Below are 21,663 nucleotides of genomic sequence, written 5' to 3'. Positions count from 1 at the left end.
AGAGAGAGAGAGAGAGGAGAGAAATAAGCAAGGAAAGATTGCATGAAATCTAAGAGAGGAAGAAGACATAGAACCATGAAGGTGTGCAGAAGTGAAAGAGCAGAGAAGAAAACAAAGTGCTGAACTGGAAATTCACAAATAACAAAGAGATACTGAGGCACACAAAGGCAAAAGAGGACAATGACTGAGAATGGCACAAAAGTGAGACAGCAAATGAGAAGAAACAGAAGAAAGGCCAGAAGCAGAAAAGGTGAAATATCAAACCAGTAAGGTGAAAAAGCAATAGGTAATGAGAACAGCAGACAATCAGAGTTCAGAGAGATAAGGTGAAGCAAGCAGAACAATAACATAGCATAAAGCAGACAATTCAGACACAAAGGGCAAGGAGAGTGAAAGCAGAGTCATAAAGAAGAACAAAGAAAGCCAGTAACAAAATGAAAAACAATGGAAAAAGACAAGAGAAAGACATCTTAGACCACACTTAGAAGCAAAAAAGTGAGACAAAGATTCACACAGAAGAAACTAGCAAGAGAATCACAGCAATTGGCAGTAGCTAGAGAAAAAGACCAAAGACACTTAAGGAGAAAACAAACAGGCAAAGAAATATACACTTAGCAGTGAAAGATAAACAAAGGCAGACATAAGCAAAGGCTAAGAGATGGAAAGAGACTACATAAAGTGAAAGACACAAGAAACATCACAAGACAACAAAAGAAAACCAAAAAGAGTGTTAATTACAATTCATTATTAGTATGACTATTATTACTACAAATATTATTACAGTAACACCCATCATATGTTCTACTTAAAATTGCTCCCTCATGGAAGTTTTGTATAAAATCAAAACATGCCAACTCTGCCTGCCATTAAATGGCATTAGTGTGTTCACTTGTGTCAAATGAGCTTATAAAAATTATTTGGCTATCTTTTATGTTAGAGTGCTCCAGGCACTGTACACAGGACTTTATTTTTACGATCTTTCACAAATATACAAGGGATTCTAATTGCCAGAAGTCATAACCTAACAAGTGACACAGTATTTAAACACAAACTGTGCCTTTTGGCGCTCTATTACAGTTTATAAAGATTCCCAGAAGAGTCCAACAAGATGCCAGATTATTAAATATTCTAATAAGGAGCTGTTAATCCTGATTAATCCCCTCATGTCAGAGTTTCACCTTTCCCCATTCCTTTATGGAACTGGCTTGATTTTTATACCCTTCAAAATTATAATGGCAGCTTCAGGTATTGGGTTTCCTTTATATTTTCTTAGTTATTTCTACCAGAGCGCTACTCATTTCTGGCTTATGGTGGTGCCAGGGATTGAGTGTGGAATCTCAAAGTCGCAAGCATGAAAATCTTTTCTGTATAAGCTCTTAATCTCCCTGGTCCAATACTGGACTTCCTTTACCACCAGATGTTAAATGCAGATTCTCTCATAAGTGAGAAAAGTAACTTTGTCAGTTAAAATAGATTATTCTTGTTTACATTTCTCTATATCCCACCACACACAAACCTCCCAGTTATTATCTCTGAAACGATACTCACAGGACCATCACACCAACAAATTATTTCATTCTGTTTCAAAATGCTAGAATGCCAGATAACGTTGACCTTTCTTTGGTGTGTTCAAATTTCTTGCCCTCTAAATTGCTTTGGGGAGGGCTGACGATTTAGCAGCTATGAAAAGATCAAGAGCTACAAAAACAAAAAAAAAAAAATCAGAAACAATGTAAATGCCAAAAAGGAAGTATTAACTGACTACTTTGTTGTAGGGAAGATTCAAATTAATAGACTATGGAAACTGTCTCTGTAGAACTTAGACATATATCATCTGCAACTGGAGAAATAACTCAATGGATAAAGCACTGGGCATGTACGGCTGAGGTTCCTGGTTCATTTCATAGCACTGCATGTACCAGAATGTGCTCTGGCTTCTTTCTCTCTTCTCTCTGTCTCCTGTGAAAGTCTCCTATGTAATAAATAAAATAAATATTTGAAAAAGGTTTTTTAAAAAAGAACTAGGTACAGCTTAAAGTTTTAGATCCTTAAAGTTTAGGTCCAGTTTCAAGTTCTAGGTCCTACAGTTTCCTCTTTCAACAGAACAGGAAACTATGGCATAAATAGGAAATGTTTTTGCCTAACTCTACATCACTGAAAACAATACCATCAACTCATAACTTTAGTTATCTGAAAATACTAATCTGCACAACCCGGGCTTATTACATCTCCATTTCCCATTTTTTCATCTCCGTAATTAACCTCTCTCATCACTAACCTAGAGTATGCAGGGTCCTGGTTCTTTAGGCCCTGCCTGATAGCAGGTAACTTTGTGCCATTTCTGGTCAAGCTCCCATTAACAGTTGTGAGGCTTCTTCCCTCAATAAAGAAGTACAGTACAGAAAGACAGGATTCATATCTTCTCAAGTAGTTTGCTGAATGTTTTATCCAATGGACATTTCAAGGAATCTTGAGGTATGCAAATGATTGGCAAAGTTCTACAGCAGAACAATTCTTGACCAGTATTGCTGATGTGGCTGCTGTCCATAATCTCCTAAAAGAAATAATAACTTAGTCTTAGAGAAATGTGGAAATGTACCCTTGAGACAACAAACATCCTTTGAATCAACATCTCCTTTTTTATTTATTTCTTCTTAATTTTATTTGTTTATTCTTTCTATTTTGCTTTGATAAGACAGAAATTGAGAAGGGGGAAGACATCTGCAGTCCTGTTTTACCACTCGTAAAGCTTTCTCCCTGCAGGTGGGGAGCAGGGGCTAGAACCCGAGTCCTTGTGTATCATAATGTGTGCACTTAACCAAGTGTGTCACAGCCCAGCCCCAACATCTCCTCAATAAAGTGATATTGTAGCTGAAAAAGAAATTTTTTTAATAACTCAGCTATAAACCTTACTATAAGCTATAGTTCAACTATGCTATCTTTACTATAATCAATCTTCATTATAATCTACCTACAATTTCTGCTGAAAATAAGACCAGAATTAAAGACAAACTGCTTTCAGGGGCAGCATACCCACCTTTAACATATGGTAGTTGTCTCAAGACTTCAATTATCCTTTGGGCCCAGGAAGAATCTCATTAAAATCTCCTAGCCTAAGGCTGTTGCCCAGTGATGATGAGTCTTTCCCTTGGAGGATCCTCATGCCCCATCTCCACCTAGGGGATCATCAAAGAGAATGGATCACCAGTACTGTAAAGCAACAAGCCTATTCTGAGGGAAATCTGGAGAAGAGATAAAAGAAAATAAAATAATGAAATTCAGTACACTGGGAAAGTATGTAGAACTAAGTCTTCCCACCCCCCTCAATTTTTTTTTCTTCTTCTTTCTTTTTTTTACCAGAGTACTGATCAGCTCTGGTTTATGACGGTGTGAGGGATTGAACCTGGGACTTTAAGAGCCTCAGGCTTGAGAGTCTCTTTGCATAACCAGTATGTTATCTACCCTTGCCCAGGAAAGTCTTTTTGCATAACTACTATACCATCTCCCCCACAAGCTTCTTCAACTTCCTAAATCAAATAAAAATAGAATTAAGGGGCCTGGTGGTGGCACACCTGGTTTGAGTGCACATGTTACAATGCACAAAGACTTAAGTTCAAGCCCCTGGTCTCCACCTGCAGGAGGAAAGGTTCACAAGTGGTGAAGCAGGGCTGCAGATCTCTCTCTCTCTCTCTCTCTCTCTGTCATCCCCTACTCTCTCAATTTCTGGCTGTCTCTATCAAATAAATAAAGATTAAAAAAAGAAAAGTTAAAAAATAGAATTAAATATACTCTAAGACTGGGCTATAATTAGTTCAGTTTTCCTATTTATTAGCAAATCCTAGGGACTTAATGCCTGTCTGACCTTGGTGAAAAGACTTTTACTATGTGCGCTTAACAAGGTGCACCACCACCTGATCCCCTGAATTTTTTTTTCTCTCCAGGGTTATCTCTGGGGCTCGGTGTCTGCAAGAATCCACTGCTCCTAGAGGCCATTTTTCCCATTTGTTGCCCTCGTTGTTGTTGTTACTGTTACCATTGCTGTTGTTAATGGATAGGACAAAGGGAAGTCTAGAGAGGAGGGGAAGACAGAGAGGGGTAGAGAAAGATAGACACCTGCAGACCTGCTTCACCGCTTGTGAAACGACTCCCCTGCAGGTGGACAGCCGGGGGCTCAAACCAGGATCTTTATGCCGGTCCTTGCGCTTGGCGCCATGTGCGCTTAAGCCTCTGCGCTACCGCCCGACTCCCCGAACTACCCTTTTTTTAATTATTATATTTTTAATTTTTAATGTAGATTTTATTTTATTTATTTATGTTTGGTTTTGCCTCCAGGGTTATTGATGGGGCTCAGTGCCTGCACTACTAATCCACTGGTCCTGGAGGTCATTTTTTCCCTTTTGTTGCCCTTGTGCTTTATCATTATTGTCGTTACTATTGTTATTGTTGTCGTCGTTGTTGAATAGGACAGAGAAATAGAGAGAGGAGGGGAAGACAGAGAGGGGGAAGAGAAAGACTCTGGCAGACCTGTTTCACCGCCGCTTGTGAGGCGACCCCCCTGCAGTTGGGGAGCTGGGGCCTGAATCCTTATGCCGGGTCATTGGGCCTTGTGCCACATGCGCTTAACCAGCTGGATACCTCCCGGTCCCCATCCCCTGAAGTACCCTTTTATACAGTCTCAGATGACAATATCTTGAATATGGCAATGCTAGGGCTATTTGCCTTCCCCGAAGTCTGAAAATCCTCATAAAGAAAGACAGGGTTCATTTAGCAGGCTACCAAAACTGTGGGAAAATACCTGGGTTGCTAGGTAGGCAATATAATGGTTCTGCAAAAGACTTTCATGCCTGAGGCTTTGATATTCCAGGTTCAATCTCCAGTACCATCATAAACGAGAGCTATGCAATGCTCTGGTCTCTCCCATTAAAAATAGCTAAATACAGGGCTGGGCGGTAGCACAGCAGGTTAAGCACACATGGCGCCAAGCTCAAGGACCTGTGTAATGATCCCGGTTCCAAACCCCCCCCACACACACGAAGGGTAGATAGCTTCACAAGGGGTGAAAGAGGTCTGCAGGTGTCTATCTTTCTCTCCTCCTCTCTGTCTTCCCCTCCTCTCTCCATTTATCTCTGTCCTATCAAGCAACAATAACAACAATAAACAAGGGCAACAGAAGAAAAAAAATGGCCTCCAGGAGCAGTGGATTCGTAGTGCAGACACCAAGTCCCAACAATAACCCTGAAGGCAAAAAAAAAAAAAGCTAAATACATAGAATATTTAGAAAATATATCTTGAAAATGGCTGGCAAAGTAACTCACTTTGGGTAGTGCACTGCTTTGTCATGGTAAAGCACATAGGAGTGTGTCAGTAGCAGAGGAAGTGCAGTGTCTCTCGCTCTTCAAAATAATTCTTTTTAAGGAAGAACTAAAAAGTCAGCCCAGAAGAGAAGACTGAGTACATAGGAGAGGCCCCAGCAAAGGAAGGGGAGGGGGATTTAAATGAAAAAATGTGGAAACCAGGATAGATCTTTCTTTGTCAAGGTCAAGTTTCAAAATTAGTGCAGGAAGTTGCTTCTGAGCTTGTGCGGGTGGCTGACAATAAATGCTGTGAGGCTGTTTTTTATTTTATTATATTTATTTATTAATGAAAAAGATAGGAGGAGAGAGAGAAAGAGTCAGACATCTCTCCGGTACATGTACTGCCCTGGGATTGAATGCAGGACCTCATGTTCTGAAAGTCCCTCTGTATACTGCGCCACCTCCCGGACCATTGTGGGGCTGTTTTTATTTAAACAAAAAAAGTTTCGGGGCCAGGCGGTTGCGCACCTGGTTAAGTGCACAAGTTACAGTGTGCAAGGACCTGGGTTCAAACTCCTGGTCACCACCTGCAGGGGGAAAGCTTCACAAGTGGTGAAGCAGAGCTGCAGATGTCTGTCTGTGTGTCTCTCTCTCCTCCTTCCCTCTCAATTTCTCTCTGTTTCTATCCAATAGTAAATAAATAAATAAAATTTTTTAAGTTTCATAATTAGCAAAAATATTTAGGGTAGAAACGTCAGTTCTAGTTTCAGAAACTTTTAATTACCCTACAGCTAAACTCTTGATTCATAAGAATGAAGTCTTGGGAGTCGGGCAGTAGCACAGCAGGTTAAGCGCACATGGCACAAAGCCCAAGGACTGGAGTAAGGATCCTGGTTCCAGCCCCGAGCTACCCACCTGCAGGGGAGTCGCTTCACAAGAGTTGAAGCAGGTCTTCAGGTGTCTATCTTTCTCTCCTCCTTTGTCTTCCCCTCCTCTCTCCATTTCTCTCTGTCCTATCCAACAACGACGACATCAATAACAAAAACAACAACTACAACAATAAACAACAAAGGCAACAAAAGGGAATAAATAAATAAGTAAATTTAAAAAAAAAGACAAGTCTTTGGCTTTGCTATTTATTACAGTGCTTAGCCCAATAAATATTTACTGAGTTAACACAAAGATCACGTCTTTTTAAAAATTTTTCATTTATTTTATCTTTATAATAGATAGAGACAGAGAAATTGAGAGAAGAGGGGGACACAGAGAGGAAAAAAGACAGAAAACTGCAGCCCTGCTTCACCACTCATGAAGTATTCTCCCTGCTGGTGGGGACCAGAAGCTTGAACCCTGGTCCTTGTACACGGTAGTGTGTACGCTTAGCCAAGCATGTCACAGCCTGGCCCCTAAGATTATCTCTATTTTGAAGATGCCAACATTTCCAAAGCATTCCTTTATACAACTAGGAGTTTTAACTCAAACAATGAATGAAAATATAACTCCAAGATTCACCTTTGGATACTGTCCAGTTAAGATTTCAATTCTTCTAATACTGATTCATCCTTTCTCTTCAGAAGAGGTACAAAATCGGTTCAGAATCCATTCCTTGAAAACCAATTACAACAGTAGAGTTATAAATGGTGATAATGAAAAATAAAGATGCGTATGAATAAGGTATCTTAAGTGCAGAACAGTGTTTCTCACATTGGGTTGTTAAGAACCCCGAGAGTTTGTGGATACATTTTCATGGATCTCCAAATCCCACCGTGAGTATTATAAAACTTGTCTTAGATGAAGACAGCTTAAGGTTGGAAAGCACATTTACATTGCAAATAACTTTCTGAAATCAATATTAGTCAAAGCACATACATTTTTTAGGATCTCAAAATTTTATTCTCTTAAAATGTTTCATCCTTGGGATCTTAAAAAGTGTTGCTCCTTTAAAAGATATTTTATCCTGACAAGTTACTTTAGTTTCATATGCAATAGCACCAACCATGTTTCCAAGACGACTCAGAACCATTTGTAGTACTACCCTCAGTCAGATAATAATACCTTTAAGTATTATCAAGAGAACAAACTGAGGAAATATGGGTATAAATTTAAATGAACAGTAAGAAGTCCACTTCCTTTATCTGGTTCTTCTTGATCCCAATTGGATGAGTGGATGTGTACAAAAACATGTTTCAAGTTTGATGCTAATAAATTTTCTTCAGCTAGACCTTTTTGGGTTTTACATCCAAAAAGCTGAACTTCTTTTAGCTTACTTATGTACTTGCTGAAAAGATGAAAGGGAACATATCAAATATATTGTAAAGCAGACCAAGTGATGGTTTTCTTCTACCACTGAATTCTCTACTGTCCTATTGTCAAGCTGGTCCCATAAATATCTCAAATTCAAAATGTACTGCTGTTCACTGTTCTTGGGCAGAGACAATAATAAAAAGGTGCAAAGAGCCAACATATTGGATTTATACCCCTAATCTCTGAACCCTTTAAGCCTCAAGCTTTTTACAGTCAACCATTTGCCAGCTGTGGCACGCAGCTAACTATGACTAAGCTTTTTTTATGTTAATTTCCCACCTTTTAAAAATTTTTTAAAATATTTATTTATTTCCCCTTTTGTTGCCCTTGTTGTTGTCGTTGTTGTTGGATAGGACAGAGAAATGGAGAGAGGAGGGGAAGACAGAGAGGGGGAGAGAAAGATAGACACCTGCAGACCTGCTTCACTGCCTGTGAAGCTACTCACCTGCAGGTAGGGAGCCAGGGGCTGGAACCAGGATCCTTACTCTGGTCCTTGTGCTTTGTGCCATGTGCACTACCGCCCGACTCCCTGACTAAGCTTTATTTCTTGAACTGTTTTCCATACCTCCGAGAGGTTAATAAAAAAACTAAAAGGCATATGAAACTAACTGGACTAACCGGGTAGCTAGAAGAAAAGGAAAAGGAAACTCTCCTTTAAGTTTAGTCTGTAAACTTTAAACCCTAGTGGGCTCCTCTGTTAAAACTTTAGTTTGTAACTCACAAGGCAGGACTTGATATTTTTCCTATTATTTATTTATTGTACCTGAGCTCTGTTTCCTAAATTCTGGTTTATTAGTGGATGGGGTTGGTTGGAGCTTGGGAGGTGAGGGTGGGGTTTTGCAATTATGGAACCTCAGGCATTAAAGCCTTTTTGCATAGCCATTATGCTATCTGCCTCACCCTCCTAAATCTAAAGTTCACTTAAATATGCTTATACTAGCTCCTTAATAATGCAGCCTTCCATGGTCTGGGAGGTGGCACAGTGGATAAAGCATCAGACTCTCAAGCATGAGGTCCTGAGTTCAGTCCCCGGCAGCACATGTACCAGAGTGATGCCTGATTCTTTCTCTCTCTCCTCCTATCTTTCTCATTAATAAGTAAGTAAAATCTTTTTTAAAAAAATTGCAACCTTCCAGGAGTCGAGTGGTGAGCATCGGGATAAGCGAACGTGGCACAAAGTTCAAGCACTGGCATAAGGATCCGGGTTTGAGCCCTCGGCTCCCTACCTGCAGGGGAGTCGCTTCACAGGCGGTGAAGCAGGGGTCTTTCTCTCTCCCACTCTGTCTTCCCTTCCTCTCTCCATTTCTCTCTATCCTATCCAACAACAACAACAACAATAATAACTATAACATTAAAAAACAACAACAAGGGCAACAAAAGGGAAAATAATATATTTTTAAATAAATGATTATTTTAAAAATATTTATTTAGGGAATCTGGCGGTAGCACAGCGGGTTAAGAGCACGTGGCGCAAAGCGCAAGGACAGACTCAAGAATCCCGGTTCGAGCCCCTGGCTCCCCACCTGCAGGTGAATCACTTCACAAGCTGTGAAGCAGGTCTGCAGGTGTCTAGCTTTCTCTCCCCTTCTTTGTCTTCCCCTCCTCTCTCCATTTCTCTGTCCTATCCAACAACAAGGACATCAATAACAACAATAATAACTACAACAATAAAAAGCAACAAGGGAAACAAAAGGGAATGAATAAATATTAAAAAATTAAAAACTAATAATTAAAATATATATATATATATTTTAAATTGCAACCTTCCACTAGGGAAAGAGAGAGTAATGGGAGTATGGATCGATCTGTCAATGCCCATGTTCAGTGGAGAAGCAATTACAGAAGCCAGACCTTCCACCTTCTGCACCTCACAATGATCCTGGGCCCATACTCCTAGAGGGATAAAGAATAGGAAAGCTATCAAGGGGGAGATTGGCTATAGAGTTCTGGGGGAGGGAAATGTGTGGAACTGTACCCCTCTTATCCTATAGTCTTGTCAGTATTTCCATTTTAGAAATACAAAAAAAGAAAGGAAAAAAATCAGTTTACAAGTCTAAACTATGTCCAGTAAGTTCCCTTTTCCTCATCTGTAATGTGTGTGCTTAGCCAAGAACGCCACCTCCTGGCCCCCTAGAGTATTACTGGATTTTATCAGAAAGTTTAGCTCACTGTTTAAATTTATGTCCAGAAGTATATTTGATCTTGGCTTTGTTCTCTTTTAATATAAAAACAGGAAAAGTGGTTCTATCATTTCTAAATCCACACTTTAAGCTACTTTAAATTAGTAGAATTCAACATGGTGCACTTTATATAATAGTTTAGCCATTGGAAATGATCAGTGGTTTTCAAAAGTACCTCGGCATATGTTCCTTCTGTCATTTATTCCTCTTGACCGTGATCTTCTTGAAACAAGCAGGGTCTGGTTGGTGCTCCAGATGAAGAAATCAGATAAAGTGGTAGAGCCCAAAGATAAGTCTTAAAAGTTCCATTCTGGAACTCACCAATACTTAAATAGCAAATCAGTTTATCCACAGACCCATCACTCTTATTATAATGAGAGACACTGGTCATCAGGTACATGCTTCTTAAGACTTCAGAAATTTAAAAATAGGTTATCAATTCCATGCATTCTGTTTTTTGCTTTTTTTTTTTCCCTTAAGTAAAAAGCGAACAGCCAACCTTTGTTTCCTGACAACTAGCACTATACAAACACAATATATAAGACAAGTTCTTAGCCAGGCAGTCTCTTCTGGAAGGAAGGAGACAGCACTAACTTTCCTTCTTTGGGAAATTAATTCCCAACTAATATTGATATGACAATGAACATCCAAAACAAGAGGCAGCAATCCAGTCCTGCAATTCTGACTTCCATGAATCATTTTGCCCAATAAAGTAAGTCAAAGAGGTGGGGAGGGGTGGGTACTGGCCGCAGAACGTGACAATAATTGGATGCGCAACTGTTAGCAAATTCAGAAAAAGGAATGTAAGCCCATTCACAGAGGTCAGGCCTGCTTTTGTAGTCAACACTACAAAACACAACGACAAAGTGATAAAAGACATCTTGGACTGATAGCCAATCAACACCATGATTTCACTGACATCCAATCAGCACTGTGTTAGTAACACAGAAGGGGGCTTTAGATAGTTCTCAGGTAGTTCGAATTTTGTGGAATTATTGTGAAGGAGGAGGAAGTGGTCTGTGACTGGGTAGACTCATTAATACAAAGTAAGTCAATAGCATTTGGGGATTAACATTTTTAAATCTAAGAAGGAAATTTGCCGATAAACATTCCCCAGCAACAAAGGGGGCAGGAGGCAATGGTGTGAGGGGAGAGGGAGCAGAATCTTATGTAATGGTTGGATATATGGATACCTAGAACTGTGAGTATTAAAATTTCAGGCAAGGGGTGGGAAGGGGGAAGATAAAGAAAACTGTTCTTTGGAACTTTACAAACTGTAGCAATGCAAAAGGAGTGGAAGTATGGCTAACTGATGTTTGTACTTTATTGGGATGTTTATACTTCACTATGTGGGGTAAAATTGGGGCTCGGAGCATGTGCCTGATAAGGCCAATAAGGGAAGTTGCCTTTGCATCTATTAACAGTCCCATTGAGGATAGAGAAAATCCACTGCTATGGCATTGTGCCCTTTCACAGTCCCAGGAGAACTTTCGTGTAGTCATCAGTCAATGCAATAATGCAGACAGGTAATACGAAATATCTTAAGTAAATATGAGTAAACACTCATATTAACGATTCAAAAGAAGGACCTCAGTCTGTAGCCCTGAGAACATAGAGGTCCTATCTATTAATCAATACATTTTTTTTTTTGTATTTTTATTTCTTTCATTTTAATGGGAAGGAGCAGAGACAGAGAGCAGCATTGCTCTGGTTTATGACTGTGGTGGGAGTGGTGGGGCCTTGAAGCCTCAGGCACAATAGGTCCTGCATAACACACACAGGTTTTGCATAACCATTATGCAGTCTTCTCAACCCTTGATCTGCATTTTTTTTTATTATTGGTTTATCCTTTATTGTCCAAAGAGTTAAAGTTATAATAGTTTAGTTTTTGTTTTTTAGCACTCTTGAACAACAATGTAAAAGTAGTTGTAGGAGCAGGATATGCTTTCCTACTGTGAAGGCCCACAGGCAAATACAATTAATAGTTTATACATTAATGTAAAATAAATACATTATGTGTAATATAATATATACAATATAAATACATTAATATTTTCAAAAGAGGCCACTGTTGGTTCACAGGCTCCTATGCAAAGGGAGTAGAACTTTAACAGTCCTGTGGAGAGAAAACAGGACACTTCCTGATGATAAGAAAATGGTGGCTGGGGCATGGGGAAGGGGCTTATCCAGTGCACCGGGATTCACAGGCCAAGAAGAGAGGCCTTTGGGTCAGCACCCCCTGCTTCACCGCAAAGGGGTCTGAGAGGATAGGGCTTTATTCCGACAGGATGGGCCATGCGCAGTTGTGCACATCTATCTCCAAGGTGTAGGTTGTGGTCACTTAAAATTATACACCTTGACTCTATACAACTTTAACAGTCCTGTAGAGGGGAAACAGGACACCTTATGGAAGGAAAATGGTGGCTGGGGCCTGGGGAAGGGGCTTATCCAGTGCACCAGGATTCACAGGCCAAGAGGAGAGGCCTTTGGGTCAGCACCCCCTGCTTTACCGCAAAGGGGTCTAAGAGGATAGGGCTTTATTCCAACAGGATGGGCCATGCGCAGTTGTGCACATCTGTGTCCAAGGTGTAGGTTGTGGTCACTTACAATTATACACCTTGACTCTATACAACTTTAACAGTCCTGTAAAGGGGAAACAGGACACTTCTTGATGGAAGGGAAATGGTAGCTGGGGCTTGGGGAAGGGGCTTATCCAGTGCACCGGGATTCACAGGCCAAGAAGAGAGGCCTTTGGGTCAGCACCCCCTGCTTTACCGCAAAGGGGTCTGAGAGAATAGGGCTTTATTGCGACAGGATGGGCCATGTGCAGTTGTGCACATCTGTGTCCAAGGTGTAGGTTGTGGTCACTTACAATTATACACCTTGACTCTATACAACTTTAACAGTCCTGTAAAGGGGAAACAGGACACTTCTTGATGGAAGGGAAATGGTAGCTGGGGCCTGGGGAAGGGGCTTATCCAGTGCACCGGGATTCACAAGCCAAGAAGAGAGGCCTTTGGGTCAGCACCCCCTGCTTTACCGCAAAGGGGTCTGAGAGAATAGGGCTTTATTCTGACAGGATGGGCCATGCGCAGTTGTGCACATCTGTGTCCAAGGTGTAGGTTGTGGTCACTTACAATTATACACCTTGACTCTATACAACTTTAACAGTCTTGTAGAGGGGAAACAGGACACCTCTTGATGGAAGGGAAATGGTAGCTGGGGCTTGGGGAAGGGGCTTATCCAGTGCACCGGGATTCACAGGCCAAGAAGAGAGGCCTTTGGGTCAGCACCCCCTGCTTTACCGCAAAGGGGTCTGAGAGAATAGGGCTTTATTCTTACAGGATGGGCCATGCACAGTTATGCACATCTATGTCTAAGGTGTAGGTTGTGGTCACTTATAATTATGCACCTTGACTCTATACAACTTTAACAGTCCTGTGGAGAGAAAACAGGACACTTCCTGATGGAAGGAAAATGGTAGCTGGGGCCTGGGGAAGGGGCTTATTCAGTGCACCGGGATTCACAGGCCAAGAAGAGAGGCCTTTGGGTCAGCATCCCCTGCTTTACCGCAAAGGGGTCTGAGAGGATAGGGCTTTATTCTGACAGGATGGGCCATGCGCAGTTGTGCACATCTGTGTCCAAGGTGTAGGTTGTGGTCACTTACAATTATACACCATGACTCTATACAACTTTAACAGTCCTGTAGAGGGGAAACAGGACACCTCTTGATGGAAGGGAAATGGTAGCTGGGGCCTGGGGAAGGGGCTTATCCAGTGCACCGGGATTCACAGGCCAAGAAGAGAGAGGCCTTTGGGTCAGCACCCCCTGCTTTACCGCAAAGGGGTCTGAGAGAATAGGGCTTTATTGCGACAGGATGGGCCATGCGCAGTTGTGCACATCTGTGTCCAAGGTGTAGGTTGTGGTCACTTACAATTATACACCTTGACTCTATACAACTTTAACAGTCTTGTAGAGGGGAAACAGGACACCTCTTGATGGAAGGGAAATGGTAGCTGGGGCCTGGGGAAGGGGCTTATCCAGTGCACCGGGATTCACAGGCCAAGAAGAAAGGCCTTTGGGTCAGCACCCCCTGCTTTACCGCAAAGGGGTCTGAGAGGTTAGGCTTTATTCCTACAGGATGGGCCATGCACAGTTATGCACATCTATGTCTAAGGTGTAGGTTGTGGTCACTTATAATTATGCACCTTGACTCTATACAACTTTAACAGTCCTGTGGAGAGAAAACAGGACACTTCCTGATGGAAGGAAAATGGTGGCTGGGGCCTGGGGGAGGGGCTTATTCAGTGCACTGGGATTCACAGGCCAAGAAAAGAGGCCTTTGGGTCAGCACCCCCTGCTTTACCGCAAAGGGGTCTGAGAGGATAGGGCTTTATTCTGACAGGATGGGCCATGCGCAGTTGTGCACATCTGTGTCCAGGGTGTAGGTTGCGGTCATTTACAATTATACACCTTGACTCTATACAACCTTAACAGTCTTGTAGAGGGGAAATAGGACACCTCCTGATGGAAGGGAAATGGTAGCTGGGGCATGGGGAAGGGGCTTATTCAGTGCACTGGGATTCGCAGGCCTAGAAGAGAGACCTTTGGGTCAGCACCCCCTGCTTTACCGCAAAGGGGTCTGAGATGATAGGGTGTTATATTCTGACAGGATGGGCCGTGAGTGGTTGTGCACATATGCACATATATATCCAAGGTGTAGGTTGCAGTCATTTACAATTGTACGCCTTGGCTCTATGCAGCTTTACCAGTCCTGTAGAGGGGAAACAGGACACTTCTTGATGGAAGGGAAATATTGGCTGGGGCAAGGGGTGGGAGAATCACCTAGTGCACATATAAACATTAACAGCCCAAGAAGAGAGGCCTTTGGGCTAGCACCCCTGCTGTACTGCAATAGGGTGAGTGGGTGAGATCTTACTCAGATGAGTCATGAGCAAATTGGCATCCATGATACATGTTTTCAGTCACTTGCTACTGCATACCTTGACTCTACAGTACAAGTCTTATGGAGGGGCACGGGACATTTTGTGAAGGAAGAGAAATGATGACTGGGAATCTGGTGGTGTGGGGAGTTTGTCTAGTGCACAGAAATTCAGATTAAGTCTAGTCGCACAAACATTTATCCCAAGAAAAGAGGTCTTTGGGTCAGCACCCCTACCGTACCGCAAATGGGTCTGAGAGGATGAGCCTTGTGCAATTATGATGTACATTAATTTCCAAGGCACAAGCTGTGGTCACTTAAAATTGTATACTTTCACTCTACAAGTCTTGTGGTGAAGTACTCTCTATTAGAATAAAAAGAGAGTAGGGACAGGATCCGTTCTTACCTAGCTTACAGGAATCCCAACAAATGTAACCTTGTATATTAACAAGGCAAAAAATAGAACCGTAGGGTCTGTACCTGTGAACTACAAAAGAACTGAAGGATTCTAATAGTATTGTCATTAGGCACAAGGCACATTCAGTTTGTGAAATGGGCCTTATGTAGACTAACTTACACATAAAGTAAAGTGGATAAAAAAGAGACAGGGACCCAGGTTAACTTGAAAATCATAGATGACTGTTAATTACATACATCCACAGTCACAAGAGGGGCAGTGGTTAAGATACTCAGTAATCTTTGATAATTGCAGGAGTTCTAATGGAAAAAGCACAGCTGTGGTCAACTAAAAGTATATATACACGGCAATGAGTAATGCACACAGTAACTGCATTATTATGTAAGTTGTTGAGTAGCAGACACCTCTTACTGAAATATAAGTAGAATGAAGAGGGTCCTTACCTAATGTGCAGATACAGGAGCAAATGTAAGCATGAATATTCACATTACAAAGTGAATCTGGGTTAATCAGAAGCCCTTGCCATAGTGTATATGGGGCAAGGATACAAGATCCTTTTATAACTTAAGGGAGTGTGGACTGTTATACACCTTTAAACTATAGAAAAACAGTCAAGGTTGATCAGTAAGTAGCGCTGGTGCACAGGAAATGGGAGATACGATCTAGTATAATTTTGCACATCACTGTCCAAGGCAAAGATTTTAGGTGGTCAGCGACCCTTACCATCATACTAAGTAATTAGAATTTATCAGGAAGGCAAATGCACATTAATGATCCAGAGAATGACTCTGTGCAGCTAGCATCACAATTTTAACAGTCCCAAATAGTCTCTTTAGTAGTACAAAGGATAGGGTCCTTGATTAACAAAATGGACCACAGTACATTTAAGCACATGAACAGATCCAAATCCCCTCCACCATAAAGCAAAGGGACTAGCAGAAAAAGGGAAACTATACAGAGAGGGGACAACAGTTACAACTGAGCGCTTTTAGCAGTCCCAGATCCTCTGCTGTAGTGCAAAGGAGCATAAAGGGATGGAAGGAACCCCATCCTCATGGAGCACATTAAGTCCCCAATTGCCTCTCAGGTAATGCAAAGGGCGTAGGAAGACAAGGGATAATGTAGGAACTGCTGCTGTTAGTCATATAACAGTCCCAGCAACCTTCCACTGTAATTCTTAGGGTGTGCAATATATGAGATCCAAAGTTACCAAAAGGGACCACAGCTGTAATTAATCATTTAAACGGCCCCAAATAGTGCAAAGGTAACGTAAAATCCAGGATAATGCAAAGAGAATAGGAGCAAATAGAATTCTAGACTAACAAGAGATCCCTTCTGCAATTAAGTACTTTATCGGATCCAAGAACCAACTCTCTGCAATAATGCCAAGAGAATAGGAGGATATGGAATATTATCTTATCAGAAAGAACCACAGCTGCAGTTATTCACTGTGGTACTTTCAAATACCCTCAGTGGTATTCTACTCAGGCAAGTAAGTAGAAGAGGACGGGAGCTGAACAACTAGAAGGACCATGGCTGGGCTGCGATGGAATGCGTTAACCAGTCCCCAAATCCCTCCCAAGTAAAGGAAGGTTCAGAGGATATGGGCTCCAAACAAAAGGAACCACAGCTAGGGTTCCAAGTGTAGTAATGCAATATAAGTTGGAAGAGATGGAAAGGCAGACTAAAAAGTGGGACCACAGTGCCTTATTAAGAGTCCCAAATGACCTCTAGGAAGATATAAAGGGAATAAGAAGATGCAATCCTGGAGTGATAGAATGGACCACAACTGCAGTTAAGCACATTTACGGGTCCCTCTCAGTGTAAATCAAAAAAGGTCAGAGTTATCTGATATGAAAGGGATATTTTCCAGTTAGAACTGTGCACATTTACTGTTCTAGTACAGATGTTTATTTTAGTAAGGACCCCTGGTGGAACTAGTTTGTAGGATATCTCCAGGTAAACTTAGACATCATCAGTTCAAGAAACGGGTCTAGAGTGATGGGGTCATAGCACACCATATAATAGGATAACAGTGGCCTCTTTAAATGGGTAGTCAGAATCCCTTAGAAGTTACGGCATAGAGGTAAGGGATATGAGACTAATCATTGGTACCAGAGCTACATTTTTAAAAATATTTTATTAATGAGAGGGATAGGAGGAGAAAGAACTGGAGCTTCGCTCTGGTACATGGGCTGTGGGGGACTAAACTCAAGACCTCGTGCTTGAAAGTTCGATGCTTTATCTACAGCATCACCTACCAGACCACAGTGTAAGTAGATGGTAGGTACTCTCCTATATTGGAGCAATGAATGAAAAGATGCTAGCAGGTCTGATCTGCTTTTGAGAGCATCTCTGCTATAGTGCAAAGTAACGAAGGACAATTGAAATGCATAAGGTATGGACAAGTAACATTCTAGTTACTAGTAATTAAAGGAACCATGATCCATACTGCCTACTAGCAATGCAAAAGATGATGGAGGGTCACTGATTAATGGAGTCAACAACGTACAATAACAATTTAGTACTTTAATTGTCCCAAGAGTGACAGGACCCCAAAGACTAAGGCACCTTTGTTTAATAGACTAGATTATGACAATAGGAACTGAGTCAATTAATTGTCAAATAAAAGTGTTATAAATGTTTTGAGCCCCTTGCTGAATGTGAAAGTGCTTGGGACTGATCTAATTCCACTAGCAGAATTATGGACAAATAGAAGTTAATTTAATTCAGTGCAGAGTATCTGTGGTCATGGAGCACTGTGTAGAAAACTGGGACTGTGACTACTGTAAGAGTAACAGAAATACTTTCTCCTTCCTTAAGGGTGGGACTGAGAAGGCTGGAACTATGGACAATAATTGATTAAAAAAAAAGTTCTCAATAAATTAACATTCCCTAACAATGCCAAGAGTGCAGGGACTTTATTTTATTTTAATACACAGGACAATGGACAATGGGATAATGGACAAATAGAAGTGGATCCATAAATTGAAAAATGATGATGATTTAACGGCCATCACTGAAGATCAGCAATGAATTCTAGAGACAAATACGGTATCCAATGTAATGGAGGATCAATGGAAAAACATTTTGAGCGGTAAATCAGTGCACACTTGTGTGACATTAGGGAGAAACCGGGCGGTAGCAGAGGGCTGGGGCTGGGGGCCTGGGGCTGGGGCTGGGGCTGGGGCTGGGGCTAGGGCTGGGGCTGGGGTTGGACAGATGTTACTGGGATTAGGTTAGGCAGGACTAGAGAGCTGTGGAGGAGTATCACAGAAAATTAAAATTGTGGGCATTAATACTACAATATAATAAGTCTGAAAGGAGAAAACAAATCCACAGCAATTCAAGCTTTCTTTGTGATAGGTTAAGTCCACAGTGCAGCAGGATTTTACTGTATTAATTTTCACATTCAAATAAAATTCACTAACCTGTTAACTTTATTTGTCTAAGGGAAGTAACTTGGTAAGTCAGTTTCAAAGAAAATCCTCACCCAAAAATCTAAGCAACTCATAAAAAAGAAACAGAAAACAACAAGCAATTAAAAAATGAAACCAAGCAATGAATTAAGCAAACCAAAAAAAAGAAAGGAAGCACTTAAACACGTTTCCGTAATAGTCATTTAAATACTGGAAGCCAAACAATTAAATCATTTGACTGACAATCAAGGGGGGGGGGCTAGTAGAAATAAAAATCCACCCCTGCATTAAGCACTTGATGATCGTTGAAGAAAGAAAGGACTTCACTTCTGCTACCTGATCGGTCATCTGCGAGTCATGCTGCGATCGTGCTGCTATCGTCTGCGATTCAGGCCACGAGTGACCACCTTGTTCACAGTCCTCAGGCATGGAGCACTGCCCGTGAACACAGAGTGAGTGGAACAGCAGATGCCAGACTTGGGCCACGCCACAAACGTCCATGAACGACGTGAGGTTCAGCCGGTACAGGTAAAAAACCAGCGCTGCAAGAAGCAATGCTGGCAGGGAGGCTGCCGGGTAGTGGGGAGGAAGGTGGAATGCCACGTGTCCTTGAAGGGCCTTGGGCACCACCCAGTGGGAGCTACCAAAAAAGGTGTCCCGTCAGCCATTTTAGGACTGGTTGCAGGAAATGCTCAACAAGGAGCCATGCTAACTCACCAGATTAATTCCACCTTCCACTAATTGCTTATGACCAATTCTGCTACTTATTCCAATTGAGTGGGTAATGTGACAGTCCAACTCTGAGTCCTATCTTTATCCTACTTTTCGCAGCAAAACCCGCCATCTTTAACAATGCAGCTAGCCCACATGTACAGTGCCAGCCAAGTATGTACGGGACTGAAAAACCGCCAAGACTTTCATGTGACAAAATGCCATAACCATCCTCATGTTAACATCTGCCATATTGCCCCTGCAGCAAGGACTACCGGGAAATGCATGCGGTAAGACAAAAACCCGCCATGTTACATAAGATGTGGCCATGATACACGAAATGCGGCCATGTTACTCGAGTTGCGGCCATGATACACGAGATGCGGCCATGTTACATAAGATGTGGCCATATTACACAAGGTGCGGCCATGATACACAAGGTGCGGCCATGATACACGAGATGTGGCCATGTTACTCGAAATGTGGCCATGATACATGAGATGCGGCCATAATACACGAGATGTGGCCATGATACACGAGATGCGGCCATGTTACTCGAGATGCGGCCATATTACACTTGATGCGGCCATGTTACACAAGGTGCTGCCACGTTACATAAGATGTGGCATGTACTCCGGCCGCCATCTTTCCTATGTAACAGATCATCTCCACCGCCATGTTACATACAAAGAACAAAGACACCACCATAATGTGACCTTCCCGCCACTTAGAGACCACAGAAAACTGAACCCGCCATCTTAGACACACTAACAAAGCAGACAGGCATGCTGAGCAATGCCGTAATTTATAGACACCATTTCGAACCCTGCGTCTAAATCTTCTGCTACTTTCGATTTGCCTCTTGTAACATGCATGACAAGGATGATCCTCAATACTTTAATCCATGCAGAGTAGCTAACAGAAACGAAACCAGCTCTTACAATGCAGTCTTATCAGGTTCTCTAACCACTGGCTATCATGCTCGCAGCATGATTTGCCCTAAGGCGGGATAGGCACGAAAGTGTTAAGTGGTGGCCATATTTTTTGCCTCGGACAATGCCGTAGCCTGACTGCAGTCTTCTCCAGGTTAGTGCCCTAAGTCTACTCACACACCAATTACCAGCCAAAAATCTGTAGACATTCCAGATAATGAACAAAGCACAAAACTTAACACTTTTCCATCCACAAGACCTGATGGACGATGGAAAAAAAATCTAAGCAGGTATCCGTGGCCCCGATGGGCAAGGAAAAACAAAAATTAAGCAGGTATCCATGCCCCGATGGGCAGTTGAAAGTTTTAATAAAATCATATATCCAGGGTCCCGATGGACCAAAAAAAAAAAACATTTTAAAAAAAAAAACAGGTATCCGTTACCCCGGTGGGTCAAAAATTTGTTAATTTTTGAGGGGAGGAAGTGGACAGCAGCTATCCAAGGCCCCGATGGGCTAAGGGGGAGAAAAAATAAAAACAGGTATCCGAGGCCCCGATGGACAAAAAAAGAATAATGATCAGATAGTCGTGATCTATAAGGCAGGTATCCACAGCCCCGTTGGGCAATATGTTAATAATCAAACCTGTTATCCACAGCCCCGATGGGCAAAATAGAAAAAGTAGAAAAGAAAATTAAACCACAGATAATAGAAGAAACCAACCCATATCATTTTAAAGAATAATTTCACAGATATGGAAACCATCCTTGAAATGTCCTCGGACATCTGAAAAATAATATGGTGATGTCCAGAAAATGTCAAGGAGAAGTTTATCGACTACAGAATTGTCTTATGGAGTGGTTGAATGGTCTTAGAAAATAAATAGGCCATGATGGATGGTTGGGGGGATTCAAAAATTTTCTAAAAAGAATTACGTGGGCTAGCAGCTCACCATTTTCATCACGCGAAGAAAAAACATGGCCATTGCAAGTCACCACCCGTAGAAAATATGGCTGCTACAGCATGTGGCAGAGCTTTAAGAAGTGGGAGGGAAAGGGGCGGGAGGAGGAGGGAAAGTAAAAGGCGGAGCTTAAAGACTGAAAGCTGGACAATTTTAAATTAATGGTCAGCTAAAAATATATCTAGAAACAAAAACAAAGTGAAATTTCCATGTCAGTTGCACCCATCTTCGTGGGGTTGGGGCAAATCCATGATACCAGAGATGGAGGCCATTTCAAATCTGGAGGCCATAGTGTCAAGGGTTTTCATCCATGAGATAGAGACTTAGACTTCATTGAGGTAGCTAACTTCTGGAATTCTCAAAAAACAATAAAACTGTTGAAAAAAATCTTTAAATTGCTGGTTTTTTACAGTAATATGTTAAGGAGACATAGGGCCACACACTCCATTCAATGAAAGCATTAACTTTTTTTCAGGAAGTTAAGAAATGGGTACATTAAGGTGA

General features: G+C 41.7%; 1 long non-coding RNA gene across 3 annotated transcripts; it reads right to left on the bottom strand.

Moving 5' to 3' along the window:
• Nucleotides 1-22: 22 nt before the first annotated feature.
• LOC132535805 (uncharacterized) lies at nt 23-21,165 on the bottom strand. Of its 3 annotated transcripts, none has more exons than XR_009547537.1 (7): nt 21,151-21,165; nt 9,954-10,189; nt 6,807-6,899; nt 3,038-3,242; nt 2,275-2,554; nt 1,549-1,698; nt 23-669 (listed from the first exon to the last, which is right to left on the bottom strand). It is a non-coding gene; the product is annotated as an uncharacterized LOC132535805 (long non-coding RNA). The 3 variants fall into 3 exon arrangements; XR_009547536.1 differs by lacking the exon at nt 21,151-21,165 and adding an exon at nt 18,894-21,141; XR_009547535.1 differs by lacking the exon at nt 21,151-21,165 and having other exon boundaries at nt 9,954-12,158.
• Nucleotides 21,166-21,663: the final 498 nt, after the last annotated feature.

Source organism: Erinaceus europaeus, chromosome X (genome assembly GCF_950295315.1).
Source record: "Erinaceus europaeus chromosome X, mEriEur2.1, whole genome shotgun sequence".
NCBI lineage: Eukaryota > Metazoa > Chordata > Mammalia > Eulipotyphla > Erinaceidae > Erinaceus > Erinaceus europaeus.
The sequence above is the reverse complement of the archived record's forward strand: the minus strand, read 5'-3'. Positions and strand labels throughout refer to the sequence as shown.